We start from the raw sequence: 9040 nt of genomic DNA on the forward strand, positions 1-9040 counted from the left end.
GGAACCTGGGAAAGGAGATATTGTAAATAAAGAAAACACTTAATTAAACACACACACACACACACACACTTCTTTTGAAAAGGACCTGAATTTGGTCACAAGGACCCACACTGGGTAGCTCACAATAGCCTGTAACTCTAGATATAGATCCCATGGCCTCTGACCTCAAAAGGTACCTGCACTCATATGTACACACCCATACACACACAAAAATCAATCTTAAAAACAAACAAAAAAACGAAGAAAGCCAGTCATATATACCTGAAAACTCCAAAACTTGGAAGGTAGCAGCATGATGATCAGACATTTAAGGTCATCCTCAGTGAGTTTGAGGCCAGTCTGTGCTACATGAGAACCAGTCTCAAAAACAAACAGATAATAACAAACCAACAAACCATCTAAGGAAGACTCATCATTAAAAAACAAAAACAAAAACAAAAACAAAACAAAACCCAACCAGAATAGAAGCTGGGGCTACGGCTCAGCTGGCAGAGTGCTTGCCTGCTACGTTCAAAGCCCTGGGTACAATTCTCATCCAATCCATCTACACTGCACAGGAAGGACCATATCAGCACTTGGGAAGTTTAAGGTTATCATCCGCAATACGATTAGTCTCAGGCCAGCCTGGGGTGTATGAATATGAGCCTTTGTCCCCAAGAGGGGTGGGAAAGCTTTGGGTAGCCATATAAAAATAAAAGGTAGGCTGCTGATGGGGTAAAGATTCTTGTCTGTCAACCTAAATTCAATTTCCAAACCATGTAAAGATGGAAGGAAAAGAACAGACTCCACAAACAAATAAAACTGTGTACCTTTTGGAAAACGCTTTAAAAGTACCTCAATTACTTACTTTATGTACATGAACACTAAATATTACAAGTTTTACAGAGCAACACTTGGTATTTACATTCAAATAATTCAACTGATGACTATCCTGAGCTCCACAAAGGGCAGGATATTCTCGGAGACATAACAGAGTTTGAAAAGAATCTGCTATGAGGTGACATGATGCCAGCATATGGCACCAAATGCCAGTGGCATGAAAAAAGATAAACTGAGCTACAGGAAGCCTCCTTTGGTATCAGGAGTTTCCGACCTTGAACAAGGAGATACCTCTTCACCAAGAAAGGAAACTCTAGCAGGCACAAGACCTGGCTCCACCTGAGGCCTCAGCTTGGCACGCCTTCACTTCAGAGGCCAGAGCTTCTTGGCCACATACTGAGTAGACAGCTGCTGAGGCCAGTCAGTGTGTACCAGACTATGCTGTGGAGGCGGTCAGGTGCTCACAAAACCTCAAACTTTGTGGGTGAAGACGCCTGAGGCAGCACCTCCAGCCCCACCCTTGTCCCACTGTAGACCCCCAAGGTAGCCACCTAAGGCCAGCAAAGAGCAAAGCTGCAGAAGGTAATTAATCCCCAAATCCTCCCAAGTCCTAGTATTTCCAAACCCCAAATAATCACTGTTTGGAGCACAGAGCACACTGGCAACTATAATACAAACTATTTTAAAACTGTGGGTGGGAGGAGGGAGGTATCAAAGTAGACTGGAGTGAATTAACGGCACACACATCATAAGATGTACTCAAAAGGAAAAGGTGACAACTGCAGAGGCAGAAATAAAGCTGCCTCTAAAATCACAAGATATTAGAGTAGAAATACCTCAAATAATTACAGTTACAGCAATGTATCTTTGTGCAGGCACAACCAGAGAGAATTCAGGTCTACAATCCGGATACCCTGAGGGCTACTACTACAGGGATGATGGTGAGGTGTGTAGGAGGAGGCCGTCACCCAGGACAATGCTTCTTCTTCACTGGCAGGAACATCTCCTTAGCCTAACCTGCAGCAAGAGGTCAGACCAGGGTCCAGCACACAGGTTACAATGACAGCACTGGCTGCTGAGTGTGTTGATGGAAGAATCTGTTTACATCACTGGTTTTTTTTCTTGTTGTTGTTGTTGCTGCTGTTGGTGGTTTTATTGTTGATGAGTTTATTTTCTGTTTTAATTTGGAGGGTTGCTACTGGTGTTTGTTTTGAACAAGGTCCTTTGTTTTAGTCAGGGTTTCTATTCCTGCATAAACATCATGACCAAGAAGCAAGTTGGGGAGGAAAGGGTTTATTTAGCTTACTTCCACATTGCTGTTCATCACCAAAGGAAGTCAGGACTGGAACTCAAGCAGGTCAGGAAGCAGGAGCTGATGCAGAGGTCATGGAGGGATGTTACTTACTGGCTTGCTTGCCCAGGCTTGCTCAGCCTGCTCTCTTATAGAACCCAAGACTTCCAGGCCAGGGATGGCACCACCCACAAGGGGCCCTACCCCCTTGATCACTAATTGAGAAAATGCCTCACAGCTGGATCTCATGGAGGCACTTCCCCAACTGAAGCTCCCTTCTCTGTGATAACTCCAGCCTGTGTCAAGTTGGCACACAAAATCAGTCAGTACAGTCTTGCTCCATATAATCCAGGAAGACCTTAAACTCAAGATCCTCTGCCTCTCCAGTCCTGGGATTCCAGACATTCAATAGTGAGCCCAGCTTCACATAGCAATTTTTAATAAGATGTCCATGTGTTTCTCAAGGTAGCAAGCAAAAATAGAAAATATCAAGAAAGGAGAGACAAATCATTCATTCTCTGTTTAAAACTATCTCTGCCATAAATACAGAAAAGGAGAGAGGATAAAATAACAGAAAGTCTGAAAAAGTCATAAGAAATCAAACTATTATTATTAATTTTCTTCCTTAAAAAACCTATAATGCATATAAGTCTATATAAATATGCATATATTGTTTACATGAAATTTTTTCATCTGGGTTGAAAACGTTCCTTCCAAGAGCCAAAGACCATATAACAAAACATCTAAACTAGGCATGAAAAGCCCTCTTTTGAGCTGTTGGTTGGTCAGTGTCTCAAATAACACAGGCTATTGATCTTGCCACCGATTGCCTCCAAGGGGTGAAAGTAAAATCTCGACTGCTGAAGATATCATACACTTCAAACTCAGGGCCCAAAGGCACTTGAGCTGGAACTGACCTGAATGTCTCCTCTGTGAGGACTAGCGTTTATGGCACCAGGAAGCACCAAGCAAGCATCCAATGGAGGAAGGCAAGCAACAGTCCTACTCGGTTATGATGCCTATGAACCACAAGGTGAACCAGCGACACTATGACTCTAGGGCCGCCATACTAGCACTCATACCATGGCAGTAACCAACAGCTCTCTAATTAGACTTAAGATCTGCTCAACAAGGATATCTACCTGGTATTGGAAAGCAAACCCCTACCCAGGGCTAGTGAAGTCAGAGATCTTGAAGGAGCATCTACAATCCCCACTTTACTAAACAGCAAAAACATAACTTGTACATTCCAAGTGACTGTCCATATACTTACAGACAAGTATAGTCTTCACCACTATTTAAGGAACACTCTCTTTGAAACAAGATGGAGACCATTAGAGAAAGCCATGACCAATAAAAACAGTCCCGTGGAACCCAGTCCCAATGGATACACCTACAAAACAACTCCCCTAAGGCTTAGGGAACACTGAGGAAGAGGGGCCAGAAAGACTTTAAGAGCCAATCAGAGAGCTTGTGTGAGATTACTGTTTCCTAGGAATATCAGAAGTTATAACCATGAAATCTCACCAACATCACAGCCTAAACATGAGCTGAACAAAAATAACAACAGACGTGCCAAAGTAGGGGTGTGTGTGTGTATGTGTGTGTGTGTGTGTGTGTGTGGCGTAAAGCCCACAAGGTTTCAACCTTTCACAAAGAACTACAAGCGACTAAAGAATGGGAGTGAGAGAAACAGTCTTCCCTTGGGAAGAACTACCAACTGATTATCCAATTTTAAATGGTTAGCCCTACATGCATGCATATATACGTGCATGCATATATACATACATAAATACAGCCTAAGCAGAATGTATATATATATATATATGTATATATATATGTGTGTGTGTATGCATATATACATATATATATATATATATATATTCCAACAATTAATGAAACAAAGGTTGTAGAACCTTCAGTTTGAACCTTGATGAAGGAAGTGGGTCACCTGGGTGGGCCTTGATATTTATTGCTGGACCCTGCTTCCTGTTCCCTAGGTGAGGAGTCCCAGCCACATGATCCTGTAGTAATGAAACCACCTACTATCACACCTCTACCATGATGGTCTTCTCTCAAACCTCAAGCCAAATAAATTCTTAAGTTGCTTTAGTCAGATACCCTGTCACAGCAAGAAGTAAATAATACAAAGTCTGTATCAGAATCGGGTTATGGCAGCGATAAGCCTGTTCATGTGACTGATTTGCAAGAGAAACATAGAGAAGATTGGAGACACAGACTAGCAAAGCCCTGGAGTGCTATAAATAGAGATTAATGTGCTTTTGCAGTGGGGGTAGAGAAGAATGCTGATGTAAATGTGAGCAGTGAGGGTGTGACTCATTGGGTTTCAGAGAGAAACAGGACTCTATCAGGAACAGGGTCTTTTGTGGCACATTCTGGCAAAGAACAGGCTAGGTTCTGCCCTGTCCTGTACTTTGTAGAATTCCAAGACACAGCAATATCCAGGCTATAGAACAATCACTGCTTAGTGCTGTTAACCAGATTTAGGTGGACAAGTAGAGTAGAAAGGTTGGAAAAATATAGTTTCTAGAGGAAAGGAATATGAGCAGTTTGAAAGCTGAGGGCAGCCGGGCAGTGGTGGCACACACCTTTAATCTCAGCACTTGGGAGGCAGAGGCAGTTGGATCTTTTAGTTCCAGGCCAGCCTGGTCTACAGAGTAAGCTCCAAGATGGCCAGGGCTAAACAGAGAAACCTTGTCTTGAAAAAACAAAAGAATAAAAGCTGTGGGTAACATGAGCTTAGAGAAAGCATCTGTAAGTGTTAAAGAGACTAGAGCCAAGAATGAGAAATCACAGACACTGAGTAGGATAGGAAAAGTGTCTCAGCGTGGGGAGGGAGCATGGCTGCACACACCCAGAACTCCAGAACTCGTTTGAAAACCCTGCATTTTAAAACTATTTTTATTCTGTATTGAAGTTCACTGAGATGTACAGACTTTAGATCTAGCTAGTTTTGCTGCATGTTTTACAAGAAAGCTTTAATAAAATAATTTTATATGTGCATTTGCATGTCTCAGACTTCAGGTGAGTGTGTAGTGGTCAGAGGACAACTTTCAGGAATTGGTTCTCCCTTTCACCTCCCTGAAGTGGGGCCCCCCTTTCACCTCCCTGAAGTGGGGTCCCCCTTTCACCTCCCTGAAGTGGGGTCTCCCTTGTTTTTGCTGCTAGGTTGCATACTCCAGACTCGGTGGCCTGAGAGCTTCCAAGTAATTAATTCTTTTTTGTTGTTGCTTTTGGTTTTTTGAGACAGGGTTTCTCTGTGTAGCCCTGTCTGTCCTGGAACTCACTCTGTAGACCAGGCTGGCCTCGAACTCAGAAATCCACCTGCCTCTGCCTCTGCCTCCCAAGTGCTGGGATTAAAGGCGTGCACCACCACCGCCCGGCGATTCTTATGTCTCTATTCCACACTCCAACTCATAGGAGTGCTGGGATTACAGATGCATGCTACTACAATCTAAGCTATTTAGTGAATTTAAGGCCAGCGTGGCTACATGATACTTTGGCTTTGAAAGAAGGAAGGGGAGGGAGGAAAGGGGAAGGAAGTATGTTTGACAGAGAGCCTCCAGGGCATCTTGCTCTAACAGACCCACCTAGAAAAGTGTTCTAAGCTTCGACCACTGCAGCCATGGCCCAAGAGGAAAGGCTATGTCCCAAGCAAGCAGAATCTGGCACTGTACACACGGTAATGGTTTTGGAGGTATGAAAAATGCAAGTAATGGTGTCATAGAGGCTTGCTCTAAAGTCTTAGAAGATGCTGCAACAAGGCAGCAATGTGGCTAGATTCCCTGCAAGAAGGCTCTGAGAAGCCATTGCACAAAGCCATGAACGTGAAGCCTGAGTTATAATGAGGACCTCAGGATACTGAAGATGCCAGAAACAGGTTACTCACCAAGAAAACGGAGAGACAGCTACCGTGGGATCACTCTTCATGTTTGGGAACCTGCCTTAAGGACTGAGTAACTATTACCAGGTTCTCAGCATCTCAGTGCCATTTGGCTCTTGTTACTATCTTAAAGTTCACTTAATAAATTCTGATTTCTTTCTTCCATCCCCTGCTTCTGATGCTGCAGAGGACCTGACTAAAACAGAAGTATGGGATAGATTTGTTTTGGGAAGGGTTGTGGGGCAGGAGAAGGCGGGGGTGGGGGGGGTGGGGAGAGGATGATTAACAGGTACAAGTATGTAGGTGATCTCACAGAAGAATGTCTACAGCACAGCAGGATAAATACTGTTGACAACATTTCAGAATAGCCAGTAGAGACAATTCTGAATTTTCTCCACAGAGAGATATAAAAAGTATCTGGGGTGATTAATTTTGACAACTGCCCTGGTCTGCACAATACAATTAACATTGAAATGTCACATTGCAGTACATTTATGTGCCATTTGAAAACAACATGTTTATTAAACTGGTAGGAGAAGGGAGATAATCTTCAGATACTCCCAGGCCATAAGGGCCTGAGAGGGGAGGCAGCAATCAAAAATTCCTTCTCTTTCCTATAAACTGATGACAGAGCTCAATGTTCAGCATAAAAGACTAAAAGTCCAGGGCTTGGGTCTTGCTCGGACCACAAGCAGATAAAACCATTCGCAGCCTGCTCAGAGAGGCAGTCAGCTAGGAGAAGCAACCAGGTTAGGTGCTAACACATGCCAACAACATGGCTCCTCAAAGCTCGCTCCTGGACATTCAGATTCAACGTTCTGAGACCTTTTCATCATTTCTGCTTATTTAAGAGGATGGGTTAGGAGACCATGGATTCTGAAATGGAACACTCCACTCTACATTAAACAACTGGCTAACAAAAGTATTCACTGAGTTTAATTTTCTGAATATAGTAATGGGATAGGTATGTGTAGTTGAGAAGGCTAACTGGACTTCTAGCAATGTTCTGAAGCTCCACCTTCATAGGCAGGTGTGTGCCAATAAGAGCCAATAACAGTAGGTTGGTTTAAAAAAAACAAACAAATAAAAAAAAAACCCAAGATAGGTAAATACCTAAGAAAGCAAAGAATAGCATCAATTCAATAAGCTTACAAACCAATTAAACACAGCCTGATCTGACTCGTGACATTCTAAACGCATTTTTCCAGGTATGCTGGCACATACCTTTAATCCCAGCACTTGAGAGGCAGAGGCTTGAACTTGAGTTCAATGCCAGCCACATCTATATAGTGAGTTACACTCAGAACTACATAGTAAAATTTTTATCTCAAGAAACTTACCTTTGTAAAATGCAATCTTTGAACTGAATTTCAATCTTTATAAAATATTAATAACTAGTATAATTCCCAAAGGATAATGTTGCCTACATATACACATACAAGCACATCCTGCATATAGGAAACCTCCACCCAAATGGAGCTAAGGAGAAACAAATCCAGTATCCAGTGTGCATGGTTCCTGGGTAAGTCAGGAGGGGGTCTGTGGGCCAGAACACTAAGACTCAGGGAGAACCATTCCTCAGCAAGGGACCCCCGACTGAGGGATGCCAAGGCCAGGCATAAGACCTGAAGGGTCAGTTCAGTTTAGGTCAGGAAACTGAAAAGGAGTGCCCTGGACAGAGCCACAGTCTCCAGAAGACTGCCTTTGGGAGAGAGGGAGGGAACTCCTTACGAGCTGGCAGAGCAGGGAAAGAAAGCAAGGGAAGCTGCAGAGATCAGTTCAGTCTGCAGAGATCAGTCCAGTCTGCAGAGATCAGTCCAGTCTGCAGAGATCAGTCCAGTCTGGCCTAAGGAAGGGGGCCTCTAACTACTGCTCCACAGTGCCACTCCTTCCAGACACTGTACCCAAGACTACAGAGCAAAGTCTAAGAAGCCAGCTAAGATTCACACCCCTCCTCTCCTACTACAGAAGCCCATGCTGCCACCTGCTGCTGCTGGCTGTGGGGTACCAAGGAAGTCTTGGGTGAATGTGCACTGTTGACATGGGCTTGGCTATGTCTAAGATCCAACACCTCAGATCCATGAGAAACTGGCAAAGCCTTCCCCATACGGGTCAGCCTCAGAGTAAGTGGCAAAGCCTTCCTACAGCCTGAAACTGTACAGCGAGCTCTTACCAAGACTAGCAAATCCCCACGCCGTGCACTGTACGCAGTAATCACACCGAGGTTCTGGCTTGTTGCCTAGTTGGTACCCTCCGTCAAGAGCACAGCCCACCTGTAGGTGTGACAATGTCCTTTCTTCATTCCCTCCTTGCTGCTCCTTGTCAGGGTCAAGGGCAAGTCCTGCTGGACTTAGTGGCAGGCAGTCCAGGAGACTGATTGACTCTGTGTACTTAAGAGTCCTCCAAAGAGGGAAGAGAAAACAAATGTTTCAGCCAGAATCTCGGAAAATTCCCAACTTACAAAGAAACCGTGAATCCAAACACTGAACCAGCCAACCTTGCGCTAAGGTCCACTGAGAAATCCTGGTAAGCTACCCAATTCCATAAATAATGAAAATCTCTGGGCTCCCATATGAAAAGGCAAAGGTGCTTACAAACCTAAAAAGTCAAGTTAGGATTGGTTTCAATGCTAGTGTACACAGCTGACAGCTGAATTTTCCAAGAACTAAAGAGAGAGACAAAGTCACACTGTTATCAAATAGCTAGTTAAGCCATTTGTCATGTGCCACTAAGAAAACCCAAAACTTCCAGAAGACTAAGAGAGGACCAGAGAACGTCAGTGGGCGGGCACTGGATACATTTTATTACAGATCTAAGACTAGAGGATATAATGAGAAAGGTTAAAAACATAAAAATGCAAAGGAATTTTTTTTTGTCTAAATACAAATAGCAAAACACCCACACCAAACCAACAAGAGCAGCTGTGGAGGAAGGAGAAGGTGCACACACTTAGCACAGGGGGGAAGGAAGGAGAAGGTGCACACACTTAGCACACGGGGGAAGGAAGGAGAAGGTGCACACTTAGC

General features: G+C 43.8%; 1 protein-coding gene across 2 annotated transcripts in view; it reads right to left on the reverse strand.

The window, feature by feature from the left end:
- Napb (NSF attachment protein beta) overlaps positions 1-9040 on the reverse strand; it is a 43848-nt gene that overhangs the window by 26331 nt on the left and 8477 nt on the right. The gene's annotated exons all lie outside the window — the stretch shown is intronic.

The sequence above is a fragment of the Mastomys coucha genome, unplaced genomic scaffold (assembly GCF_008632895.1).
Source record: "Mastomys coucha isolate ucsf_1 unplaced genomic scaffold, UCSF_Mcou_1 pScaffold15, whole genome shotgun sequence".
Classification (NCBI taxonomy): Eukaryota; Metazoa; Chordata; class Mammalia; order Rodentia; family Muridae; genus Mastomys; species Mastomys coucha.